The 27,617-nt window shown below is 45.0% G+C and overlaps 1 protein-coding gene and 1 long non-coding RNA gene across 7 annotated transcripts in view; one reads left to right on the top strand and one right to left on the bottom strand.

Moving 5' to 3' along the window:
• LOC137444413 (calcium-activated potassium channel subunit beta-2) overlaps positions 1–27,617 on the bottom strand; it is a 169,100-nt gene that overhangs the window by 61,598 nt on the left and 79,885 nt on the right. Inside the window, exon 1 of one of the 6 annotated variants that reach the window (XM_068145052.1) lies at positions 23,221–23,228. The exons of the other annotated variants lie outside the window; for them this stretch is intronic. The gene's annotated coding sequence lies outside the window, so the exon portion shown is untranslated. Of the gene's footprint in view, positions 1–23,220; positions 23,229–27,617 lie in introns of those variants that run through there. 6 annotated transcript variants of the gene reach the window in all.
• LOC137444416 (uncharacterized) overlaps positions 1–27,617 on the top strand; it is a 59,144-nt gene that overhangs the window by 13,419 nt on the left and 18,108 nt on the right. The gene's annotated exons all lie outside the window — the stretch shown is intronic.

Here is a 27,617-nt window from a genome sequence, read left to right as displayed (position 1 = left end):
CACGCACTCCATTGTGCCGTAAGTTCTATTTCAGCCTCCTCCAATCAGAGGGTACTTGGGGGGAAGCAGCCAGAGGTATGCTGCGGGTGATGCACTGGCTGCGGTGCTCCTGCTCATGATGCAATTGCTTACATTACAGAGCAATTAGCAGGGTTTAAAATACCAATAACATTTTGAAGGCGTACAGGCCTGAGGCTTTTCCGTTTGTGGAGATGTTTCTTTTATTGTACCTACTTGCCTAATAATGTAAGAATTTTAAACACATTGAGGTGTTTTAGAAACCTATTTGTGATCTTTGTTGAAAAACAAAGGCAGTCCTGCCAGCTCCACACAGAGCACTTGCTCCGTGGCAAGCTGCTCCTAAGGTCCAATTTAGTTTTTGTGCTGGTTCAATGAGGTAAATTCCCCACACAGTATTTCCTGCTCCTTTTCTTAATTTGTGGCAGCGCATCCTTCAGCTTGGGCAGAGCACTTTGGTGCTCTTTATCACTGCGAAGCCATCAGCTTTTCCCTATCTGTCCAACCCCTCCGGGTGCAGCAGTCACTCTTGCAGTAAATTTTCACCCCAGATAACACATACATCATTCATGCAGCCTGCTCCTGGTGCTCTGCAGACAGGCTGGCTGAGGAGGTGGGAAGGACGAGCTTTCTCCATCAGCTGCTAAAGAGCAAATTTACTGCTGGTATTTTGAAGTGGCACCGTGTTGGAGAGCAGGGCACTGGGGCAGGGCTCTGGGCAGCTCAAAAGGTCCAAGAAGTGAGGTAGGAGAATAGAATAAACCAGGTTGGAAAAGACCTTTGAGATCATTGAGTCCAACCTATCATCCAACACTATCTAATCAACTAAACCATGGCACCAAGCACCCCATCCAGTCTCTTCCTAAACGCTCCCAGTGATGGTGACTCCACCACCTCCCTGGGCAGCACATTCCAATGGGCAGTTGCTCTTTCTATGAAGATTTTCATCCTAACATCCAGCCTAAACCTACTCTGGTGCAGCTTGAGACTGTGTCCTCTTGTTCTGGTGCTGGTTGCCTGGGAGAAGAGACCAACCCCCACCTGTCTATCATCTCCCTTCAGGAGGAGACCATTCAGACAACCCGTATCACTTGCCAAGGAAGAGATTTCTGCACAGAGGGTGATGTCCAGCCCTGGCAATTTGACACCTCCCAGGAGTGCTGCAATTCCCTTAAATGATATCAACAAACTAACTATCACACCACCATTTGTCACTTGCAAAAAATGCATCTGAAACTGCAGGAGTAATTTCCAGGGTAACCATAATCAGAACCTTCCTGTGTAGGGATTCAAATGCCAGAACAGTGCTTACTTATAGCACCACGTACATACGTGTCCTTGCATAAAGCACACACTCCTCTGGCAGTCAGTGTGGTGTTTATGGGCTTCCAGTACTTGGCTTGTAAGCACTTACTAAACCTTGATCACTCATGTGTAATACCCTTGCACTAGACACACGCTTCTGTAACGTCTTTAAGGTTATGTGCAATTCTATTTGCAATCTCTCTTATAAATAATAGTGTGAAACCCTTGCTGCTAAATCTGGCTGTCAGCAAGCAATTGCCAGGAAGCAAAATGATTATTATTGCTACTATTCGCACCAGTCCAAAAAAATCCATTAATTTGCTTGTTGTGGTGTTTAGGTAATGAATGCTTCTGCAGCAAGGTCACAACTTCAGTTTTGCATCAAATAATGATCATTTTCTCATGTACCATACATGAAAAGTGTTTCTTGCTTAAGGCACAATGTTTTATTCAAATTATTTTTCCTTTGTTCTGTCTTACAGTTTATCTGTTATGACTCCAAAGATTGCCCCCCTGACATCTCTTTTTAAAGTCAATACATAATTACATAAAACAGGAATTCATCTGATGCTCTATTAAATAAACCTCTGATCACTTTCTTTGAATGGGGGGTGGGAGGGTGGGGGGCACACTGCTATTATTTACCAGACAACAAGGATTTAGCTAAGCTTCATGGAATTTTGCATTCACTGGCACATATCAGATACAGGCAGAGCAATGATGGAAATTATGTGAAGGCAAACTGTTCCGTTCCAGCCAAAAAGAGTAATAGAAGTAGTAAAAATAGTAAAGACATGGAAGCAAGAACTACTGGAATAAATACCTGAGATGGGAACTTGCTGGAAAGGTTTGCTGCAGTTGCAGCTAGCTGAGTGTCATCCTGGGTTAACTTGCAAGGTGACAGATGTTTTGAATGGACAAATGCTGAAGAAAAGAGCTGGTGTCCCTGGGCCAGGTCTGCTCATGGAACTGCGTTGCCCTAGGTGTCCTTGGAGCACCACTGACTTACTGCAGCTGTGGCTCTGGCGCTTTTGTTTAAGGACGATTATGCAATGCTACACCTTTGGGTTTTAAGTCTTTGGCAATGCAAAAAAGCCTCAACCCCCTGGTGGTAGCACAATAGGATTTTGGGTGACTGACCGACCCTTTACTGCTTGATCTGCTTCATCCACTTCAGCTGATCTTGTCTTACTTTTGGCTCTACCTTTGAACCCAATTTTCCCTTGACTGGCTGTAACTGAGCTCTCACTGGGCTTCTCAGTGCTCCTGCTAGTCACCGTCCTAGGGCCTCTGTGGTTCCCCTGGCTCTTCTGTCAGGGCTGCTTCTAAACAGCCACCCATGCTGTCCTGAGATGTGGCTTGAATATTTCCTTGCTGTGGCTGGAGGAGTCTCAAGGATATCCCCAGTTGTAGAACACGCACACAAGGACAGAGCTGCGAAGTGTTCCCCATACCTTTTGACTCTGAATTTGCAGGAGGTTAATGCTGCTGTTACTGTTTTATAGATAAAACCTACTGGGTGGCAGATATTAAGTGTTTGGCTCAAGGTCACAGTATGTATCTTTGAAGTCACTTGATAAACATTTCATCCTCAGCAAAGGATGTGCCTTGGGCTGTGATCTTATCCTATAACAAAAGCTGAGATATATGTTCCTCCTCTTTCATTCTAGTGCAGTGGTATATGCTGCTCACACTTAATAAGTGGGAGATCATTACCTTTGCCTTCTGATATATGTTTTTAATTTCTTTATTCATAATGAGTTCATTGCTGCATCAACAGGAGTGAAATATGTGCTACTACTGGAATTTCTTTGCAATTCAGTATTAATTAATGTCCACTTCTTAGTGTTAACAATAATGTGCCTAATCTTTCAGAGGCCATTGTGGGAAATTCTTTGTTCTTTTCTGTCTGGCAAGAAGTGAGATTTGCATTTTAGCCTTTTGTTTGAAACTGCCACTTAAGGGTTTCAAAGTGGTGTAGGGGAGGTGAACACAGCATCCTTGTCCAATGCTGTGCCATGTAATTTGGATTCCAGTCAATCTACTTGCAGTGTGAGTAGAGTCTCTTTATGTCTGCCAGTCAATGCAGGGGAGGACGCCTCATTTCCACAGAGACCATGATCAGCTTTTTGCTAGAACAGGTCTGTCAGCCCTCATTCCTCTTTTTCCAGCAGAGTATTAGTTAAACACATGGTGTCACTTGCTACCTGAGTCTCTTTGCCTCTTCTTGCATGGGCTGAACTCCCATATCTGCAAGGTGTTTTTCATCTTCTGTCCACTGCAATACCAATGTTCTGCAGGTTTTGTGTTGGGTTGGGTTTCTTGATGGGTTTTTAACTCCCCTGTCTTTGGCTCTCTGGAGGATTAGGCATGCAATTTAACAAAACTAGCCAGCCAGTACTAAAACTATATGCTGAAATCAAACTGCTATCTATACTGTGAGACTTGCCTTAATACCATCCCCAGGTTAAATCCATTGCTTCCCAGGGAAAAGGGGATGGATTTACTGGTCTGAACTGCTGAATATTTTTCTGTACACCTCGCTGTGTTTTGAGTGCTTATTGTGCATGTCCATCTTCTTAGCCCTGCGTGGTGGGAAGGAGAAACTGGGAGGTGGGAAATCCTGATCTGAGACTGGGGAACAATTCGGTTGATGGTTCACGGCTTGTAAATACTGTGCAGCCCTCTGCTTTGAGTGATGTCTCTAGGTCAGCAGCAGGGTTAGGTAGACTCTAGATATTCAGCACGACACTGCATGCTTCTGTTGTGAGGATTAAAGGACTAACTTGCTGTCAGAAGTTGAAGGCTGTTGTACACTCTTCCTGACCCTTTAGAGCATGCCATAGTGTGTCCTTTCAATGTAGGTGGAGAGCTGAGAACCACATCACTGAGCTGAAATGCAGAGTTTTAAATGAGATGCTTCTTCCTTTGTAGAGAGCCCTGTAAGCCTCTGTGGGAGTGGGATGATGTTGTTTGGCAAACATGGGAATTTCTACGTGACTTTGCTGTTAAAAGCTTTATCTCGCTGCACCAGGGGAGATACCACTGAACTTGTGCATGACTTCTGTTGTTCTTAGGCTGTTGAATGAGCAGCTATGGAAAATTATGGGTTTCAGCATGAAGATAAATTCTCAGGTGGAATTTCCTACTGGGAATTTTTTTTTTTTCCTTTTCTTTTATAAAGGTAGGAAATATGCTGAGCCATGCCAGGGCCTTGTGAGAGTTTGGAAGCACACCCCCTCTGGGATCTGCATGAGGCCTGCATGTCCCCTCCCCTGGCCTGGATGGGGCTCCCTTGGCTCTGGGCACCCTCTTCTGCACAGCAAGCAGTGTCTGGCTGCCAGGGAACCTGAATTACCTGGGTGGCTCTGACTTCTCTCCAAAGGGAGCAGTTTGAATGTCACTGCCAGCTGGAACATCTGGCACACATATTTATAGAGTTATAGAATGGTTTTGGTTGGAAGATCCATTTAAGATGAAGTTCAACCATTAATTCAGCTCTGCCAGGTCACCACTAAACATTGTCCCTCAGAACCATGTCTACGCATCTTCAAAATACCTTCACAGATGGTGACTCCAGCACTTCCTTGGGCAGCCTCTTCTAATGCTTGACAACTTTTCTGTGAAGATTTTTTTCCTAATATCCAACATAAACTTTCCCTGGTGCACCTTGGGACCATTTGCTCTTGTCCCTGTCACAGAGGGTTGAACTGGTGTCATGTAACAAGCGCCTTCTGCCCTAAAAGCCCTCTAGCTCAGATGTTTCCTATCACTGGAAAAACAGGATGATTCATCAGGACAGTGCTAAGCAAGCTCTGTGGGTTTCACCAGTTTCTTTCTGGCACCATACTGTCCCCCCTTAATAGCTCTGTGGTTCCTTGGACCCAAGCTAAAGAACAAGAGAGTTTTGTTGCTCTGCTGAAACTATGAATGATGCCATCATTAGGAGGCATGGGGTTTGCAGGAGAGTTCAAAGCTATCTGTGGCTGGACTTGCTGTCTGCTCCTGTGTAAAGCCATACAAAGGGATCTCTTAGACCTCCCTAGATCAGACAATGGAGAGAATCAGCTGCCTTCTAAACTGCCTAAAGGCAGGGTGGGTTGCTCATTTGCTTCACAGTGTTTCACAACAAGATTGGCACTCTGCATGCTTGGGATGGCATTTACAAAAGCTCTTGTTATGGCCTAGGTCAGGAACACTCTATTTGAGGACTATCTGGTGATGGAGGAACCTCATGGTGTGGAGGATGTGCTAGAGGGGCCTGATCCTCACCTTTGTCCCCATGGCCATCTCTGATGCCTTGCTCTTTGTCATGTGCATCTGAGCTTCAGAATTGGCTTTGCTGGCTGGGACAGGTGCAGCTAGGGAATCCCTCAGCCTAGCAAAAAATCATCTCTTTACTGCTTCTCAGCTTTCCAGCCCTGTTTGCTCCAGGCTGGAGCTTGAACAAGTGCTTGTGCAAAACAGCAATCACAGAGCCAGGTTTTTGGGGAAGCTGTGGGTTCGGAAAGCGGAGGCACTTTGATCTGTTGCGCACCGGGGATGTCCAAGAGGCTCCGTGTCTGGCTGCTCTGCCCTGGCCGAGCAGCTGGGGAAAACAGCACCTTTCCTGTCTCTGCTCTGTCACATCAGAAAGAAAATTGGAAGTGACAGTTATTGCAGTTTCCCATTCCTGCTCACCAGGGCTTGGCAGGGAGAATGGGGCTTGCTGTTGCAGCCAAGCCTGCCGTCTCCTGGCCCAGCAGCTTTGGTGGGAAAACTCAGGGGGAGGGATGTTGGATCCTGCTTAGCTAACTTTATTTTAGTTAAATTTCTTCCTCTTGTTTTTGTGTCTAACTTAGAACATGTTTAGATTTTGGTAATGAAAAATGAATGGTGAAGAACATTAGAATAGAATTAACCAGGTTGGAAGAGACCTTTGAGATAGAGTCCAACCTATCATCCAACACTATCTAATCAACTAAACCATGGCACCAAGCACCCCATCCAGTCTCCTCCTAAACACTTCCAATGATGGAGACTTCACCACCTCCCTGGGCAGCCCATTCCAATGGCCAATCACTCTATGAAGAACTTCTTCCTAACATCCAGCCTAAACCTCCCCTGGAGCAGCTTGAGACTGTGTCCTCTTGTTCTGGTGCTGGTTGCCTGCACCCTGAGGGTCATGGCAGTAGCCTCCTCATACTTCACTAAACTTACTGAAGCTATGGGGATCATATGTACAGGCTCCAGTGGTAGCACAGGCATTTTGGTGACAAATCATATTGAATGTAAGTGTGAATTGCAAAAAAAAACCTCACCTTTAAACCTTCCACTTTGCAGCCACTGAGAAATAGAGCCCTGATTTAATGTAATGGTGTCTTTCCAGAGCTCCTATTTGCATCTGTCTGTGTTGAATTCATGTGCAGAAGTTTATATGAAGAAATTAATTCCTAACGAATTTGGTTGTCAGAGAAGCTTTTCTAATAAAGGTAATGTACATCAGCAGAGCTGGCAGAGCTTTTACTGGGGCAATTTTCCATTGAGTCCAGAGTAGATGTTCTTTGATAGATCTTATCAGTGCTGTCACTCTCAGTCTTAGTGGCATGAATAGCCACTTAGCTTGCAAAATGGCAGAGCCATTCAGTGGCTCGTGGGTTTTGGCGTCGTGCTCAAGTGTCTTCCAGCCTTTCCTGTTTTGGCCAGCATCTCTAATTCACTAACTTTTATTATAGTGCAAGAGAGGCTCCTGTAATGTATCTCTTATCCTCAACTACTCAGACTCCTATGTTCTCTGCAGGACATGGTCACCACTGCAGTTTACCTGGCTGCATTATCAGAGCAGTGTAGATGGAGTTAATACTTTGCTCTTAGAGCACCTGTACAGCTTGAATCATAGAATCAACAAGGCTGGAAAAGACCTCAAAGATTATCAAGTCCAACCTGTCACCCAGCACCTCATGACTACTAAACCATGGCACCAAGTGCCATGTCCAATCCCCTCTTGAACGCCTCCAGGGATGGTGACTCCACCATCTCCCTGGGCAGCACATTCCAATGCCTACCAACTCTCTCTGTGAAGAACTTTCTCCTCACCTCAAGCCTAAACTTCCCCTCGAGCAGCTTGAGACTGTGTCTTCTTGTTCCAGTGCTGGTTGCCTGGGAAAAGAGACCAACCCCCTCCTGGCTACAACCTCCCTCCAGATAGTTGTAGACAGCAATAAGGTCTCCCCTGAGCCTCCTCTTCTCCAGGCTAAACAATCCCAGCTCCCTCAGCCTCTCTTCACAGGGCTTGTGCTCCAAACCCCTCCCCAGCCTCGTTGCCCTTCTCTGGAAACGTTCAAGAGTCTCAATGTCCTTCTTAAATTGAGGGGTCCAGAACTGGACACAGTACTCAAGGTGTGGCCTAACCAGTGCTGTGTACAGGGACAGAATGACTTCCTTGCTCCTGCTGGCCACACCATTCTTGATGCAGGCTAGGATGCTGTTGGCCTTTCTGGCCACCTGGGTACACTGCTGGCTCATGTTCAGCCAGCTGTCAGTCAGTACCCCCAGGTCCCTTTCTGTTTAGGAGCTCTCCAGCCACTCTGACCCCAGCCTGTAGTGCTGCATGGGGTTGTTGTGGCCAAAGTGCAGCACCTAGCACTTGGACTTGTTGAATGCCATCATGTTGGATGGTTTGTGGTGGTTGTTTGGTTTGTATCTTTCCCTTTCAGAAGCTTTTGAACTGGACTTTCTCCTGGGTTTCACAGCTAGTTGTAGCTCTGGACCAAGCTGAAGACTACGTGATAAACCAGACTCTGTATTTATTTCTCTTTTGAATTTTAATTTTTTTTTGGCAGAGCATGGCAAGCTCATTCATTATGGGGGCTGCTGCTGCTTGCTGAGCCACTGCCAGCTAGTTGTGTATCTTGAGCATCATGGTCTGTCTCATCAAGACGCCCACAGCCTGGGGCTCTGAGTCCACAGCTGCAACGTTTGCTTGCTATCATGATGACAATGACCTTGTTTCTCTGGGCTTGAAGTTGCCACTGTGTAATGCAAGATGTGTAGCCTACAGATAGGGACAAGCATAGGATTTGGAAACAGCCACCCTGTGCCTGATACCTGGGACTAGGGTTTGTGCTCCTTCCTTGCCATGTGCTCTGCAAGACAGCACCACAACAAGAGGACACAGTCTCAAGCTGTGGCAGGGGAGGTTTAGGCTGGATGTTAGGAAGAAGTTCTTCATAGAAAGAGTGATTGGCCATTGGAATGGGCTGCCCAGGGAGGTGGTGGAATCACCATCACTGGAGGTGTTTAGGAAGAGACTGGGTGGGGTGCTTGGTGCCATGGTTTAGTTGATTAGATAGTGTTGGATGATTGGTTGGACTTGATCTCATAGGTCTTTTCCAACCTGGTTTATTATATTCTATCTATCCCACTGTCAGCTGTGTGGTAGCAAGTGGTGGGAAATGTTTTCTTTATTTCATTTTTTAAAGTGTCTGTTGCTGATCTTACACATCAAGAAATTCCAGAGCCTGCAGCAGAGACGGTATCTAAACGAGGTAGTTAGCATCTGTGGAGAGCTCAGCAGAAACATTAAAAAAATAAAGGGTAAATGGTGTAGAGTTTAGTAAGATCTGTGTATCAGCTTTACCTAGTACTGACCTTGAGTTGAAGTCCTTGGATGATATGAACTAGCTCTTATTGTTAGTGGAGAAAATCAAGCTGAAGCAGTTTATACCAGCTGAGCACCTGGTCATTTTATTCAATGATGGAAAAGCTGCTGTGGGAGAACAGGCTGAAATGACTATTCCATTTTGGACCTTCAGCAACAGGAGAGGTTCTAAGAACCTCCAAGATTGGGGTTACAGAGAGCTTAAATTTTATCCACAGCCTGCTAAACCCTGTTTACAGGATGCTCTAGTTTGGAAAGTACTGCAAGTGCAGTATTGCATGAGCCTCCCCTCCTCACTGTGCCTCTTCTGGGATTTTAAGTGTGTATGTGGAACCTTGGAAGTCTAACTCTGCAATGTTGTGGGCGCTTTGAGGTGAAGGTCAGCACTGCTAGCCCCAGCACCTGCTGTTTCCAGGGCAGGCTATGGAGCTGGGTAAGAGGTACCACATATTTACTGAATTGCCTGTTCCTTTGGAAGCAGAGATGGAGCCAGCCTGTGTCTGAGGGATGATGTAAAGCTAAGTTAGAGGAATGTGCTGTCCTGCAAGACTGGGGTTAGTGGCTTTGTTATCAGCTGACCATGTGGTGAAAAAACTCTGCATTTCCAGAGGTTCTAGTCTTATCTCCTCTGCAAGTAAGGATGTAAACTACAACTGGACAAATTAAAACATTGAGCCAGTGGGAGGCAAAATTGCAGGCTCTTAGTTCCCAAACTGGTATGTGCCCCAACCATTGCTTCCAAGTTGCTTGTTTATAAATACATGTCTTATAAAACAACAAACATTTAGTGAGAAGACTTTCAAATGTCAAAGCAGAAAGCCACCAAGGCCAGGAGCCAGCTTGTCTTTGGACAAGCCTGGGATTGCTCTCTAGGCTTTGGTGGAATGACAGTGGGAGAACAGTGCTTGACCATCAAGGCAGAACATGGAGAAATTTGTGATTAGCCTGCCAAGGTCTTGTTATTTAAGAGTCTGAACTGGTTTTGCATATGATAATGAAAAAGGATGGATTTGGTAAAGGTTGGGGTGATTCAGTAATCATAGAATCAGTCAGGGTTGGAAGGGACCACAAGGATCATCTAGTTCCAAGCCCCCTGCCATGGGCAGGAACACTTCACACTAGATCAGGCTGCCCAGAACCTCATCCAGCCTGGGCTTAAACACCTCCAGGGATGGGGCCTCCAACCACCTCCATTCCAGGGCTTCACCACTCTCATGGTGAAGAACTTCCTCCTCACATCCAGCCTGAATCTCCCCACCTCCAGCTTCATTCCATTCCCCCTAGTCCTATCACTACCTGAGATCCTAAGAAGTCCCTCCCCAGCCTTTCTGTAAGGCCCTTTGGATACTGGAAGGCCACAATAAGCTCACCTTGGAGCCTTCTTTTCTCTAGACTGAACAGCCCCAACTCTTTCAGTCTGTCCTCACAGGAGAGGTGCTCCAGTCCTCTGATTATCCTTGTGGCCCTTCTCTGAACACCTTCCAGCACATCCACATCCCTCTTGTAATAGGGGCTCCAGAACTGGATGCAGTACTCTAGGTGGGATGAGTGGGAAAGGGTTTCTTTCCTGTGGTTTGTAGTTGTAACACCATGTGTCTGCTCAGAACTTTGTTAGGACACTATCTGAATCCCTCCTGCAAGACTTTATACCCTGGATATCTCAGAGACTGCAGGAGATGTTTACTTTGTCTTGTTTGCCCTTCTCCCAACAATGCACACGCACAAAGGACAATTTGGAAACGTTTGTGCCTTTTGATTGACAATAGAAATCTTTGCTCTGAGTTTTGGCAAGAGGTCCCCAAAATGCTGTTCAGTTAACTCTCATTTCATTTGCATGACTAAACAGTGGTTCTGCACCACTTCGTTACAAAAGACTTGCAGAGCTCCAAATGTGTTTCATCGCTGGAAGAAAAGATTCCAGCTTTAAATCAAATTTCTATGTATGCTTAAATTGCTTTAAACTAAAAATCTCAATAGCAACAATTCCTTTTATCCCTTCAAATGCAGCCTTAGGCAACAAGAGATGATGAGGCGTCAGGCCCCAGAAGGAGCTGAGTGTGGATGATGGAAGCAACCAGAGATGCCTTCTTTTAAGAAGTAATCCTAGTTGCTGTCAGTGCAATAATGTGAAACACTGATGACTCACTGCTGGAACTTGCCACATCAAATGTATTGCCATGAATTATTTAGCAGATCTAATAGAATGTTAATTTTACTATTGGAGATAAGTAGCCCCTGAGCTCAGTCTCAAAAAATCAACGTATATGTTGTAGTACTGGTATCTCTTAGAAGTTGCTTGGTATCATCCACAGTCCTGCCTGCTTTATGCTGGGGCTTTATGCTCTTTTGTTGGCACTAGTTTGGCCTGGGATGTCCAACAGTCTTGAGTTCTCTGGAATGTCACATGCAGGCAGATGGAGATCTCCCTGGATTTCCAGTGTGGGGGACATCTCAAACACTTTTGCCCTTTCTAGAGAGCATTTAGAACATTTGTAGTCAGTACAGAAACACACAGATCACTGAATAGTGCAGGAGGGTTTGGGTTTGTTTCATGCAGCTGGTGGGGTTCACAGCAGAGATTCCATGGATCTGCTGAGCCACAGTGGAATCATGCCAGGATATGAGAGGTGGAAAGTGGTTCTGCAATGGAAGCTAGGAAAAAGCATAAAGAGGTTATGTAGGCTAAGAAACCTAGATTTAGTCTATTGAGGTCAACACTTTCTAGTGGGAATTAGGTAGGATCAAGTAATTAATGAAAAGAATAATTTATACCAGTTTTCTAATCCCTGCAGACAATAGATGACACACTTCTGCTGTCAACCCTTCTATATATGCTTTCTTATGAAGAAGCTCAGGGAGGGAAAGGATGGGCAACAGGCTGCTGAATTTGTCACTAATACTTCCTGAGTGCTCCTCTCTGCTGGTCCAGCAAACCCTCTTCCTTGCAGATATCTGATGTACCAAACTCAATCGCATCCTCAATGCAGGGGTAGTCCAGCTCCCTCTGAGTCCCCTAAAACACGGAGCAGTGTAACCTGTGCCTGATCCAGCACACCACTGCCATGCCACTAGGAGGATGGTGATGCTACTGAGTCAACTCATTGCTGAAATTCTTCTTGGAGATGTCATCACAAGTGATGTAAACCTTCATTGCAGTAGTTTAACAATTTGATAGTAGCAGGAAAAGTAGAATCCTTTGGGATGCCCAGGCTCTGGTCTTAGCTACGTGGTTTAGCCTAGTTGCATCTGTGGCTCACACAACTGAAGTATTTGCATGGACACTGGTGTGTGATGGGGCTGGAGCTGCAGGCTCTCAGGTCCTGCCACTCTCCAGAAAGACTTGAATTCTGAGTAAGCTGTTATCTTCCCACTCCTGGGTATGACTTTTCTATTCTTGTGGGTTATAACTAGGAGTATATGGGCAGGTGTCTTTCTCTTAGGTTATACATCTGAAGAACAACAAAATATTAGTTGTTGTCAAAGGTAAATTGACCAAGCAAGGATTATTAACTACAAAATTATCCCCTTGGCCCATGAACAAATGGGTTTGCTACCTTGACAAAGCTGCCTCACATCAAGTGGATGTGCAGGTCTTACCAGATGAAGTGTAGTTTGGTACCTCCAGAACTAGGGCTGAATGACCTTGCTGGACCTTCAAAGTACTCAAACTATTCACAAAAAAAAAAAATAAAAATCTTTTGGCTGAAGATAGGAGGAGGAGGACTTCTGAAATTGTCACTTTTCTTGTTTTAAAGCTCACAAAACACTGCTTCAATACTTTCTAAATTAAAGTCTTGGAGTCTGTCTTGAAATGTTCCATTAAAAAAAACCATAGGTTTAGAAATATTTAAAGTAGACTTGAACTGAAATGTGGGGTTTGTTGTTTACATGAAAAAAATGAAACTTTCACATCAACTGAAACTGAATTTTTCCTCTCTAACCTGCTTTGTCCATCAGATTGGAAATCCCATTATTTGTCCACCTACTGCAGAGATATTAGATACTCAGAGAGCAAAAATGCTGATCTCCTAAAATAGGTGCTGCTTCTGCTAGTTCCCAACCTGGACCTTGAGAATGGAGAGCATTGCAGTTGGGTTGGCTGTAGGAAGAGTTTGCACTGGGGAATCCCCTGCTGAGTTTTGGGTACAGAAGTGTGATGTTTCAGCACACAACTGCGTTGCTCTTCCTGACACAGCAGCTTTGATGCCAGAGTAGGGGCTGAGTGCTCTGATGCTTGCAGTGTCAAATGTGGATAACAAAAAAGTTTTCCTGAGACATGGCATTCCAAAATACTCAGCTGCAATGTCTGGAGTTATTTAGCTGTGCGAGAGCATGTGTATGTTGCAAGGCTGTGTCTTGCCCTGCTCGACAGGCTGTCTGCTGCCACACTCTGCGTTCTCTGGTGCAAGAGTGTCACTCTTCAGCCCCTGTTGTGGGCAATTTTAATGCTAAACCGAAGGTGACATAGCTGTGGGAATCGGTAATTTTCTTGGTGCCTGTGTTCCTACTTTGGCAGGAGGTGGCCAGTGCAAGAGCAGGCAGAGAGCAGGAGCTTGGCTGCAGCCCCTGTGCCAGATCTATGAGAGTCAGGAGACAGCAGGGTTGCTGCAGGCCACAGCAATGGACCTGAGGACATCAGCTGAGGACCAAAAACTATTTTCTAGAATTGCTTTATTGGAAGAGACCTTTAAGACCATCAAGTTCAACTGTTAACCTAATGCTGCCGAGTTAGTGCTAAACCATGTCCATAGGCACTGCATCTGTCTCTTTTAAATACCTCCAGGGATGGTAACTCCAACACTTCCCTGGGCAGCCCACTTCAATGCTTGACAAACATTTCTGTGAAGAAATTTTTCCTAATATTTAACCTAAACCTTCCTTGACACAACTTGAGTCCATTTCCTTATCCTATCACAAAATGATGGGGGTGGGAAGAGATCATCTAGTTCAATCCCCTGGCTGAAGCAGATCCTCCTAGGGCAGTAGGTTGTAAATCATTTAGCTCCAGCCTTCAGGGGAACATTGTCAGATGTGGAGGAAGTTTTGGTACTGCTAGGAGAGGGGTTTGTGTGCTTTCCTTCATCCTCTTCTACCCATTTTGCACAACATGGGATGCTTGCCATCCTCCCTGCTGTATACCTATTGTCTCCTTCAAAACTCTTCTGTTTGAATCTTGCTTTGCCTATGACATCAGAGAAAAGGTGCACTCACACCCTGTGAAATCATCAGCTGAAAGCAGCAGATTCGATTACACTGGATTTGGCCTCTAGCACAACAGTTTCATCAGGAACAGAGTTATCCAGATAAGCATAACCAAAGTGGGAACAGCTCCTAAAACACTGGGAGAGATAAAGCAGCATGATCAGATGCAACATGCCTATTTTTCCTAGCACATGTGAGGAGTTGTGATAGATGGTCACCCCAGCAAAGGCAGATAAGAAATGCCTTGAGCTACAGGGAGAAAATCGAAAGCTGTTTCCCACTGCCTGTTTGCAATAGTTTATGGAGTGCTACAAATTAAACTCTCTATTATTTTTAGCCTGCCTTCCTGTTAGCCTATGGCATTTGGGAGCACTTATGATTCAAAACAGATTTTTTTGTGCATATTATCTTTTTTTTTGTCCTCATGTCACGTTACAGCTGTGTGACACACCACTGAGCCTGCAGCCAGGTGAGAACGTTGCCAACAGAGCTGTGGTGGGGTATGGAAAATTCAATGGGGTCTTCTCCATTGAAGGTGCATTTCCCCTTTCCAATGTTTCTCCAGTCAGACAAACCCTTTCCTCCATTTTCCTTGCCACCTTATCCACCCCAGTGTGAACTTGAGTCCTGGGGAGCCTCATGTTTCTATCAAGACCTCTGTATTGCCCTCTACAGCCTTGTGTATTTATAATTTTATACCATATACTGGAGCAGTTCTATAGCAATAGCTGCATATGTGTGAGTACAAGGTGTGGTGGTGCAAACCATTTCCCAAGGAGGAAGGAAGGAAGCTTTGCTCCCTGCTTGTGGGTCGTGCTCCCCATGATCACCATGCACAGCCTGGGCTGGGGAGCTGCTGCTGCTGCATTTGTATGCTTGTGTGCAGGCAGATCTGGGGAAGAGAAGGCTCTGAGAAGACCATGTTGTGGCCTTCAGTATCTTAAGGGGGCTACAAGAAAGCTGAGGAGGGACTTTTTAGGGTGTCAGGTAGTGATAAGACTAGGGGGAATGGAACAAAACTAGAAATGGGTAGATTCGGGTTGGATGTTAGGAAGAAGTTATTCACCATGAGAGTGATGAGACACTAGAACAGGTTGCCCAGGGAGGTGGTAGAAGCCTCATCCCTGGAGGTTTTTAAGGCTAGGCTGGATATGGCTCTGAGCAACCTGATGCAGTGTGAGGTGTCCTTGCCCATGGCAGGGGAGTTAGAATGGGTGATCCTTGAGGTCCCTCCCGACCATAACGATTCCATGATAATCACTGTCACACCTCAGCAGTGGCTGTTTGACTGAAGGGCTCTATTCCTCACTGACAATTTGTACTGCCCTTTGCCCCCATGTGGAGAAGGTGTTTTTGTTTTGGGAATAATCCCAAGAGACAATATGATCCTGGCAGTGTGATGGTCTAGGACCTCGTGGGCTGTTACTGCACTTTACTGGACAGAACCTTCTTTATAGACAAAAAAGGGCAGGCAGAGGCATATTCACTTTGCTCTTGCTATATTCTTTATGGTAAGGTACTGACTTAGAGAATGGTGGTGAAGCTAATGTCAGAGTGAGAACAGCAGACCTAGAGAGCATAAAAAGTGAGTAGGTCAGAAGCTTTGGGAGTTGCATGCAGGCATCCACAGGCAGAATAAAATGCAGAGCTTTTGCCAGCTGGTGTGGGAAGTGTCACCAGTTAAATCTGCAATGAGCTGTTGGGAGAACATCCAAATCCAGCAGTGGGCCCTTGGGGCCTGATGCCTGTGCCCCTCTGCTGTAAGCCAGGAGCCACATCGTTTTCTGTGGCCCTTGGGACAGGCAGTTTCTCCTATGCCTGCAGAGAAGGAGGGTGATGGTACAAAGCTGCTCTGCTCCAGGAAGATTTGCATGCAGGAATCCCGCTCCTGCTATGAAAGGGTCTCCTGGGGATTTGCTGCCAACAGTGTGTGAAGTTAAAGATCCTGAAGACATTTAAAAATCATCACCACCATCCCCAAAACATGCGTTTAAAGCTGTTTCATTTCCTTCATTGTTATGTTCTCTGGGTGCACTCTCCCCTGATGATATGGGTATTGGAAGTAAGTTTTACTTTGTAGTGTCCCCACTGTGGTTATTGAGCTGCATACTGAGTGTCTTTGCACCCATTAACAGAACAATCAACCAAACACAGCTCTGCTGCCCTGAAGTTATAACTGATTGAGCAACACAATGATGTTTTGAGTGGCAAAGGGGCCTTCTTAGGATTTAGGATACAGAATTAACCAGGTTGAAAAAGACCTTCGAGATCATCAAGTCCAACCCATCACCCAACACTACCTAATCAACTGAACCATGGCACCAAGCACCCCATCCAGTCTCCTCTTAAACACCTCCAGTGATGGTGACTCCACCACCTCCCTGGGCAGCACATTCCAATGGCAAATCACTCACTCTGCGAAGAACTTCTTCCTAACATCCAGCCTAAACTTCCCAGCTTGAGACTGTGTGCTCTTGTTCTAGTGCTGGTTGCCTGGGAGAAGAGACCAACCCCCACCTGGCTACAACCTCCTTTCAGGTAGTTGTAGAGAGCAATAAGTTCTCCCCTGAGCCTCCTCTTCTCCAGGCTAAGCAGCCCCAGCTCCCTCAGCCTCTCCACATAGGGCTTGTGCTCCAAACCCCTCTCCAGCTTTGTTGCCCTTCTCTGGACATGTTCTACAAAGTCAACATCTTTCCTAAACTGAGGGGTCCAGAAATGGATACAGTACTCAAGGTGTGGCCTAACCAGTGCTGAGTACAGGGGCAGAATGACTTCCCTGCCCCTGCTGGCCACACTATTGCTGATGCAGGTCAGGACCCGCCCCTACTGGCTGGGCCTGATCCCTTGGCCATCCGTAAGTGCTGTGTGATTGCACTCAAGATGACCTGTTCCATAATCTTGCTTGGCACTGAGGTCAGGCTGACAGGTCTGTAATTCCCTGGCTCCTCCTTCTGGCCCTTCTTGTGGATAGGCAAGTGAAAGGATAAGTGATGGACCCCATAGAAGTGAGAGCACAAGTGGGTTGAGTTCTTTACCCATTTACATGCTTTGATACAGAAGGAATGATAAAATGAGTGAATAGGCTGTGTCTGTTTCACAGCTGGGTCAAGAGCACTTTTTTTATACATCTGGAATTTGCTGACACTCCTCTTGCTCCTACCCAGCCTCTTAAGATTGCTGCCCTTTGTTCTCTGTTGAAAGCCCTGCAGTTTGCATCAGGAAAATGATCAGCTGGGGTTGAAACCTCTGGAATGACTGTGGAAATTGTTCTGTGGTGGAGTGCAAGATGAAGAGACCACAGAGAGACTGTCTTGGATGGAATGGGCAAGTGGCTGGAGTTTGGGTGGAGCAGAAGGAACTGGAGAAGGAGGGGCAAGAAATTGCAATGGCCCTGCTCCCTGGTTTCACACCTCTGTGGCAGATTAGGGTTGTCCTGAGGAGCTAATTTGGAGTTGGAGCACTGGGAAATCGATCCACAGGAGTTTGTGCATCGATCTGTTTGGAAGCATTAACCTGAGGAATTTCTCCATGTACACTTGTTTTCATCTGGGTGCATGTTCTCAGAGATTGATTTTTCTTAAGATCTGAGCATTGAATTAGATGTTTTTCTGGATGCATTGGTTCAGCCTCAGCTTTTGTAAGCAGGCATCAGCTGGGATTTCACCTAATTTGACTTTGTTATTGAGATTCACTGACAGTAAGCAGGAGGTTTGACTGCATTTTCCTCTGCAGCCCTTGAAAGGGCACAGAGCTCTTTTATCTGTAAGGCTTCACTCTGTTTTCAACCAAGTGCTGCTGGAAAAGGCGGCCAAACCCAGCTATTGCTATGCAGTAGGGTTGGATGGCATGACATGGGGCTGAATCCTACTCCAGCAGAGCCTGGTGGCCTCTTGGCAAGTAAAAGCAACACTGAAGTGTAATTTTTACTTAGAAGTAATGTGCGTAGATATGATATGCATGTAAGTTTATACACACACACACGCACTTATGTGTATGTGTTTTCTTCCCAAATTACTGTCCTATGAGAGTGGAGCCCTAAAGGGAAAGCCAGGTGGTCCTAGGCTGCACAGCTCTGGTGAAAAACATTTTTAGGGAGAGAAAGAAGTCCAAGTATATACAGAGGGCTATGGGAGAGGCTCCCTCATTGCATCTGCCCAGTGAAGATGTTGCCCATCTTTCAGCTAGTCTCATCTGGGTGCAACCACACCTGCCTCTTACTCTCTCTTGGTGAGTACCAAGCTCCTTTAATGAAAGGAGTAGATACCCGTGCCAAAATTACCAATATGAGCATTAATACAGCCTCCCTTACCCTGCCTTCACCAACCCCAAGGGCTCTCTGCATGCTCCTACCTGTTGCTTGTCACTTAGCCCCAGTGGTCCCAATGCATAGTTACAGAAATAAGAGTGACTTTGTCCTCTGTAGACCTAGCATCTCTGTACCTTGAATCTGTGAAGAGCTTGACATGCAGGGGTCAAGTTGGAGTGAGATAAAGTGCAATTTATTCCAGTGGCACTTTGCATGCAGGGTCTGAGCTCAGACACGCTGCGTTACCAAAAGCTGCTAACAAATAGAAATGGAACACCTTTGAAATGATGACTTAGCCTCAAAGCCTATTTCTTGAATACTTCTAGACAACACAAAGCTTCATCGTAAACAATCTGTCCTCTTCTCTTTATTTTAATAAGCAAGAAATGTGACATATGGCTGGGAAGGAGGCGACAAATATTTTCACATTCGCACAGCTCAGGAAACAAAGGATGTTGCAAAACTTCAAGAAATCCCAACTTCAAAGTACAGGGAGGAACAGAAGGAAGAGAAAGTCAGGAACAGAAGGATCTCAGGCAAGAGTGTGCTTCTGCCCCTCAGCTGTATGACCCCATCTTTTCCCTTTAGGCTGCAAGTGGCTGTGTAGGCTGTGCCCTTCCAGGGGATGTTTTATTTTTGACTTGCACTGCCAGAGCAGCCAGAAGACCAGGACTCTGTCATATCTCTGTTTAATGCAATATGCACTTGCTCTCCCCAGCTGCATTTCCCCTGTGCTCCTTCTGAAGTCAGGTTTGCTGCTGAACTCTGTGTGGGTACACTGTGACCCATTTCAGTTAAATGAACTAGGTTAGCTAAAGCAATGTAAAATGTAGGTCTCTTGCTCTTTTGCTTTGCTTTGAATGAAATCCATCGGATGCAGAAGTCCAGTCCCTTGGCTGATGTAAGCCCATGTACCTCCTCTGACTTTGATGGAGGCTTGTTTCTTTGTTCCAGCTGCAGATCTCCCCTTGCAGCTGGTACAATCTACCCTGTGTGGTGTTCATTTTAATAGCCTGATAAAACTATTGCTCTCAAAGGGATCTAATGGCTGGCAGTTGTGTATTTAGCAAAAACCTGCACCCATACACATTCCATAAGTATTTGCTTCCAAGCTGTAAACACCACATTACCCAGTTAAAGGAGTGTCCTTAATAATTTATCAGGCAATTAAAGTATTCATTGCCCTTTATCCCAGAGACCTCCACCAGTGAATTATAGCCTGAACCTAAGTTAAAACACTGTAATACACGAACGGTGATGCAATGTATCAAACATAATGAGAACATTAAGGTAATGAAGGGTGGTTTGTCAAGAATGGAGGATGTAACACAGTTAGTGGAGCTAACTTAATTTCTGGAAATACCACTGCTCTTGAGGAGTGGAGCATGAAAGTGGGATGTCTGGGGAAGAAATCTCAGTAATACATTCCAGAGAAAACTTACGTGTTACCAAGTTAGGGATGGAAAAGATCTGAATCCCCGGTTGTTATTAATAAGCCTCTTGAGAATGTCATGAGAAAGGGAAATGAGCAACTGAAAGAAAGGGATTATAGCAGAAGCAGCATTTCAGCTTAGCTCTGATTGCTTGTCATGGCACAATATTGCTTCATGTTCACGTAATGAAAAATGCAAAAGTAAAAGGGGCAATAAAACAAAGAAGCAAATGCTTTTGTTACTAATTCTGGCCTGAATGCTTTAAATGAAGTAAAAATGACCCAAGAGTTTACGAGACCAATTCAGACTGAGCTGCAGTCAGGTTTGGGCACTTTGCTTCCCTTTTGAAAATCTCAGCCACTACTTTAGAAACAGCACATCTTTGATGGTACCAAAGCTAGTGAGGGGTTTGGAGCACAAACCCTATGAGGAGAAGCTGAGGGAGCTGGGGTTGCTTAGCCTGGAGAAAAGGAGGCTCAGGGCAGACCTTATTGCTCCCTACAACTACCTGAAGAGAGGTTGTAGCCAGCTGAGGGGTTGGTCTCTTCTCCCAGGCAACCAGCACCAGAACAAGAGGACACAGTCTCAAGCTGCACCAGGGGAGGCTTGGGCTGGATGTTAGGAAAAAGTTCTTCACAGAAAGAGTGATTGCCCATTGGAATGTGCTGCCCAGGAAGGTTGGTGGAGTCACCATCGTTGAGGGTGTTTAGGAAGAGACTGGATGGGGTGCTTGGTGCCATGGTTTAGTTGATTAGATGGTGTTGGATGATGGGTTGGACATGATGATCTTGAAGGTCTCTTCCAACCTGGTTTACTCTATTCTAAGTGCTGCATCTCTTCTGTTGTCTTATTTTCCTGGGAGCTGCTTCTGGGGGTGGTTTGCAGTGTGAACATGTACCCCAAGATGTTGTAAGTTATGGAAACATATAGCTGGGATCTGTTGCACTGAGGATGAGGGAGGGTTGATGGTTTCCTGTTCCCATTTTTAATAGTATCGGGAGGTGAATAAGGGCCACTGATACTGCTTTAAAAAAAATGGGTTTGAACTGTTCAGTTTTGGAAATGAGAAAGGATAGGATCGAAGCGAATGGAGGTACAAAATGAGGTCCTACAGTTCTTCTTTCCAAGCTCAGAGGCTCAAAAATTTTGGCAAGTGATTTAAGGAGCAAATCCCAAATGAGATTTGTTCTCTGAGCAGGGATTTGGGCTTCACAAATATTCACAACTATTCACAGGTGTGAATGTGGCACGTTTTGAAAACGAGTTCCCACAACACTGCTTTTGATGGGTCTACCTTTGATATTTTATTTTTTTTTTATGGTAACACCCATTATATGTCAGTTTAAGACATACCAGCACTGTTCCATGCTTGCTAGCTTAGTTTTCAGCCTTTATCGACCTGCATGACACCTATGGAAACTATATTCATTAGTACCAGAGCTTAGCACAGCATCTTACATCAGCAGAGGTTAACTGACCCAAGGCATGTTGTGAAGTCCACTGCGTGTAACAAGGACAAGAAGGACATGAGTTCTAGCCCCAGCTCAGTTACTGACTGGCTCCCTAACAGTGGATGTTTTGCTTGTTATGGTTTTTCCTTTGCTTATTTAGTCTCTTGTGAACTCTGTGGAGAATGAACAGCTGGTTGCTGCAGGATTGCTTGGTGCTTAGTGCTGTTACTATATGGCAACTCATAGCAATAGCAGAGAGGGCTATTGGATAGTGAGCTTTATACGAACTAATTTGGAGTGGATTATATGGACTAGAACAGTGTAATTGAATGCAGAGCTTATCTCTTCCCCACCACTTGCTGTATACATTAACTCCATTTCTATATACTGCTGTGCTTTTGCCTTCACGTGATGCAAAAAGGAGGCAGTTAAAAACTCCCCAAAGACTTTTGGAACTAGGATCTGCTCTCTACTACACATCACAAAGCTTTTGTAGTTGTTGCTGGTCTCTGGAAGATGCTACTGCCAGACACAGACTCAGCTCTGCCATCCCAGCCTGCACGGCAGCATCTGTGCGGTTCACTGTGCTGCATGCTCTCCCTGGAGGAACAGGCTGGGGATCTAGACACTTCCTGGCAATCCTCTGTTCTAGTTTAAAGAATAAGCGCATCTATAGGGATAAAATATTTTGGCTTGTCAGCTCACTTCAGAACCAACTTTTCCACTGGACAAAAGTTAGGGACAAAACAATATGTTTAAATCAAAGCAAGAGCCACAAAGCCAGTAGCAAAATGTGCTTTTAATGTGATACTTAAGGCAAATAACTCTTTGTTGGTTTAACTCAGCTAGCTTTTACTTCTTTATTGTAGATTAAAGCAGGCTTCTCCCTCTCTTAGCTTCAGAAATGCAAACAGAAAAAAAAACCCCAATATCCTTGTTTCTGCCATCAGAAGCCTGCATGCCCTTGTCTTTCTCCTCTTGCCTTTTGCACTTGGTTCCCTTCTTTTTGCAAACAAGCATTTGGATGCTGTTCAGCCTGATGGGGAACTACAGCTGTTCTTTCTCTCCTCATCGTTCTGGTCAGCTGGCTGATATTTCTACTGTGTACCTAAACATTCCCATTCCTGTACTCACCCCGCTTTGCTTTGCATCCTTTTGAAGGCAGAGCAGTAAGACCTTGTGTATTGTTATGAGATTTTAAAAAAACCCACAGGCTTTTTAGGACAGTCATAACTATTTTCCTTTTAAGATGCTTAAATGAGAAATGGCTTGTGTGGTTTACTGGTGCTTCACCTCACCACCTCACTGTAGGGTTATAGGTCCCTCTGCAGAGAAATACTGCCGTTGTTCCCTTTGTGTAACTGTGATCACTTAGCATAAAACTTGGAAGACGACCTGAACCAAAGCCAGACATCCAATATCCTATCCTCAGAAAATCAGGGAAAAAACCTCAGCTCTAAATTTGCTGTGAAAACACTTGATTCATGATGAATTTCTAAGGGGAAGGGAAAAAAATAATTAAAAACTGCTGCCTTGCAGAAACCTCAAGAATTTCGGTAACTTACAAGAGAAGCGTTCTTTTTGATGACTGCCTGAATCCTGCTCATGTCATGTAATTTATGTTAATTAAATGCTGATGGAATCTGAATAAGCATATTGATGGAAGATGTATTTGAGATACTGTTATTAATTCATCATTTAGTAGCTAGTGCGTGAAATAATACGTTCCTAGACTCTGATTTAGGACATTTGGGGTTTGATATTACCAAGATGTCTCTTTCCCACAGAAATAGCCCTTTCATCTACTGTTTGAAAAACCCAACAACCCAAGACAAAACACAAAAACAAACAGCAAAAAAAGCTTACCCAAACCCTCATTGGAGGCAGCCTGATTGAATAGCTCTGAAGCAGTAATTATTTGTGTACTCTCGGAGCTCTAGCACAGGCTGAATCACTGTTCTCCGGGCAAACGGATGTCAAGCATTACTAACAGTTGCAACACTCGAGTATCACTGAAACATTCAGGTTGGAAAAGACCCTCGGGGATCACCAAGTCCATATGATAAACCTACTCTACAAGGTTCACCCCTAAACCATATCCCCAGGCACCACATCTAAATGACCCTTAAATATATCCAGGGCTGGTGACTCAACGCCTCCCTGGGCAGCACATTCCAAAGCCTGACCACTATTTCTGTGAATTTTTTTTCCTTATGTCCATCCTAAACCTACTCGGTCACAGAGTATGAAGAAGGAGAACCTCTAAACTCAAGAGCGTCTCTTTTATTGTACCCCAAGCCTACAGTTTGGCAGCTGTAGGAACATGGCAACCTTCTTGGAACTATGCTTTGTACCTAAATCCTCACCTCACTGTTTGTGAGCTGTGGCCGGGACTTGGCATCCCCTGTCCAGCCTGGTGTGAGCTGAGGCTAGCTGCAAACTTGACCCTATGAGAGGGTAATGTTGGGACACGGGTGATGCCCAGCTTTTTATTGTTGCAGCAGGCAGCTGATGGCCTCAGGAGTCAGGGATGGTCATCTTCTCCTTCTGCCAAGCTTTCAACTAGTATCAGAGCTAGGGGTGAGAATTGGCTGACCTTGATGGGCCACCAGAAGAACTTCAGCAGTTGAAAACATGGAAAAGAAGTAAACTTGCACCAGCCACTGGCTTGTCATGTCTCTTGCACAATGTTGTAGCTATAAGCATTTAGGCCAGGTGAGTTTATAGAGCGGTCTGCTGGACCCACTGCCAGTGCATCTGTCTGACAAAGTAAAGATAGTTTGAATATCTCAGACCTTCAGCTAGAACTGAACTAGGAAGCAAAACAGTGAAATAGGACATTCTGCAGCACAAAAGGCTAAGGAACAGTGGCAACAATGGTTTGATTCAAACCTGAAAGTTTCCCTTCCCTTAGGGGAGAGCATTTCTATTGACTTCTAAGTGTTTTGGATGAGGTCCTAGGTGACTAGGGTGCTCATAAGTGGTCTTGATTAGCTGGAGGGAAGGAATAAAAGCATAGGAGCCAGTTTCCCACCATGTCATGATGCTTACTGGTTTCGGAGTTGGTTTCACGTCATCTACAAATGTTTGGTACTTTATGAATTCATTTGGGGAATCAACAGGGCTCAGAAACATAACTGCTTCCATTATCTTGAACTTTAGTGGAAGAAGGGAGGCAGCCTGTTCTCCAAAAGTTACTGTTGTTTGCCAAAGATGGGCTATGTAACCTGCACTACCTATAATGATTAATGTCACTGGGAGGAAGGACTGACAGATGCATGCTGAAGCTTCCTCAGCTGAGGGAGAAAGGAGGTCTAACCCCAAATCCTGGGAGAGGCTGAGGGGAAGCTCTGACACTGACCCTATAGTGTCTCTAATATGACCTTTTGTGGGACCACAGGAAACCGGGTCCTGATTTGTCTGTGCAGGTTTTAAAGGTTATAGCTTTCTCTCCTCTATAAAATCCCTGTTCCTTCAGGAGGTGGGGAAGCACTGATGCTGACAAGTGTCACGTTAATACATGAGGATGTTCACCAGTTCCCCAGCACTGCATTGTGCCCTGGGGATGCATTCAGAAACGGTGAAGAAACCTAATGATGAGCTTTTCTGAGAGAATTACAGATGTAATAGGGAATGGAATGAAGTAAGCAGTGAAAATTGAGGTGAGATTTCCCGACAAGCTGAACTGTGAGCACTGCTGGAGGAAGCTGTCCTTTTCTCTCCTCTTAGGTGTGCATGTTCTGGCACTTTCTTCACTCAATGCCATCACATAGGTTGCAAGATGAGTTGTCTTTGGAGCTAAGGGGTTAGTGTTCAGGTGGATCACTGAGCTTAAGCCAGCAGGGGATTTCTGCCCTTGTTTAAGGAGGAGTAAAGCTGCAGCATTGCCAGGATGTGCTGCAAAACTGAAGGTATAAAGTGGTAATGCTATAGGTTGGATATTTGGGCACATGTGGCAGCGATACTTTCTGTCTGCAGTGGGGAAATGTTGGCTTTGCACAGCTCATAAGTAGCTGCAAATATTTAGTATTAGATTTTAGCCTCCAGGGACCTTTGTATTGCACCATTGAGAGAGAAATTAAGATCCCAGAAGAGGTTTCTCTGAGCATCTGCATGGAAAGGACAGAGGTGTTCCAGATTGCAAACAGCTGCTTTCCCTGTCTGCTCTCTGGGACTTAACTACCCCAGAGTCATTCTGGGTTGTGCTCATAACCATTCAGACTGCTGAATTCTTTTATACAAATGCAATTCCTGTGGCTTCTTAAATGGCAGCAGGAAATGTTTCCTTCTGACTCCACCAGGTAGTTTAGATCAAAGTGCTTTTAGCCTGTTGAATTTTGAGTTTTGTTATTCAAGTAGGTTTGAAAGGGCTTTGAAAACACTTTGTGTGTTTGTATATAGCTGGGAGAGGAAGCTGCTCACTTTAACTTCCAGTTAAGGCTGTACTTGGTGTTCATTTATATAACCTGCTGCTTGACTGCTTTCTGCTAATGATGATGCGTGGCCAGGTAATTCCTGCTGTTAGCAATCCTAACACATGGACGACTCTATGTAAGAGGAGCAAGGCTGGAAGTGTTGAGGAATTGTTCTTTGCCCCTAAAATCATTTGGATGTCTGGAGGATCAGCTGGAAAAGCCATCACAGCAGTCATGGTTAGGACCTACCTGCATTTCATGCTGGTTGCACTCATGGATTTGGACATCCCTATAGCCTGCAAACCTGTATCTTCCCTCTGCTGCTATCAATCTTCAGTCTTAAGGTGTTTTCATGACGTTAAGGCTTGAGAATATTGCTTGCTAGGGCTGATACTTGCTTTTGGTTTTGTCTTCCTCACATCCTAGATTTGGGGCATGGTGCACAATCAGAAGCCATATGGGCTGTGGAGCAAAGCACAAGAACTTTTTAGCTTCTGCATCACATTTGCATCCTCTTTGTTTTTGCATTATTGTGAGTTTATGTACATCCACTTGCCTGGGGACTTGTCATCTTATTTGTAATCTATTGTTTTAATTATTTTCTGTGAAGGTGCTCAAAGACCTTGGGGTATTGAAACACAAATGCTTTATTTATTCATTAATTATTCATTATTGCTAACTACTTGCCACAACATTGTTGTCTGCAGTAATGTGTCTGGGTGAACCCTCTCCCATGGATAAGAGGGTAGTTGCTTTGTTTGTCAACAATTCCTTGGTCAGAAGTAAAGTTGCTAAAAGTCTTGGGGAGGAAAATAATTACAGTTGGACAATAAATTTTCCTAATGTGAATCTCTAAAAGTTGACCTGAAAATCATCAGATGGAACATCGGCTCCCTAATTCACATCTATGAGTCATAACTTATTGCTTCTATGTCCCAAAACTGCCAGGGGAGAGATTTGCTGGGTAGGTAAAAGGGATTATTTGCCCTGAGTATCACTGACCCTTCCACTTACCAAATCTATCTCCTCCTTCCTCTGCAGCTGTAACTGGGTCTGAAACTACTCCAGTTACCACTGCAGTTCAGTGCACAGGTAATCAACCTGATTTTCACAGCAGGAGATGCATGTTCTTGATCAACACCTAGTGACTTCAGCCTGCCTTTCTCCCTAATGCTGAAGTTCGTTGTACCCCTGGGGACCAGGCAGTAATTGTGTGGTTTAAAACTCAGGCAGAAGTGTGAGCTCTGGTGCTGGTGGGGGCTGCCATCCTCTGCCAGCCCTACTGCTGCATGTGTGGCTGTGGGTTAAGTGGGATGACATCCACTGCAGCTCCTCCTGGAGGAACCATTGCTTTGGAGCTGGATAAATACGACTCTCATGAGTGACAGCTTTAAACATGGTCCTTCAAAAACCCAGGGAAGTTTTAACAGGCTGTAGGAGATCTGTTTTGGTGTTTTGTTTAAAGTATATAATAATTGCTGAAAACTTGATTTTTTAGCTTGAGGGGAAACCTCTTTTGCAGTTAATTAATTGATAATGGGCCAAAGAGGTTGAAATACCTCAAGTGGATTGATGAGACCAGTCTGGAGGGATTGGAGATGGAGGGGATGTGTATGTAATGTCTAGTGACAGAGTTTTGTCCTCCCAAAAGACTGTCTCTTCAAAGACTGTTGCAGCCACCTGAATGTCTGTGTGCACTTCTAGGAATAAAACTTCCACACACAGTAAAAATACTGCAGGCACTGTCGTGGCTAGCAGGTCCAGTGAGACTGTCAGGAGAAGTTTTTAATGTCTTGGTATCTTTTCGGGGAGCTCTGAAACTGAGAGGAAAACCTCTTTGGCTTCACA

The sequence above is a fragment of the Melanerpes formicivorus genome, unplaced genomic scaffold (genome assembly GCF_026170545.1).
Source record: "Melanerpes formicivorus ecotype bairdi unplaced genomic scaffold, bMelFor1.0.p_v2 SCAF_12, whole genome shotgun sequence".
Taxonomy (NCBI): domain Eukaryota; kingdom Metazoa; phylum Chordata; class Aves; order Piciformes; family Picidae; genus Melanerpes; species Melanerpes formicivorus.
The sequence above is the reverse complement of the archived record's forward strand: the minus strand, read 5'-3'. Positions and strand labels throughout refer to the sequence as shown.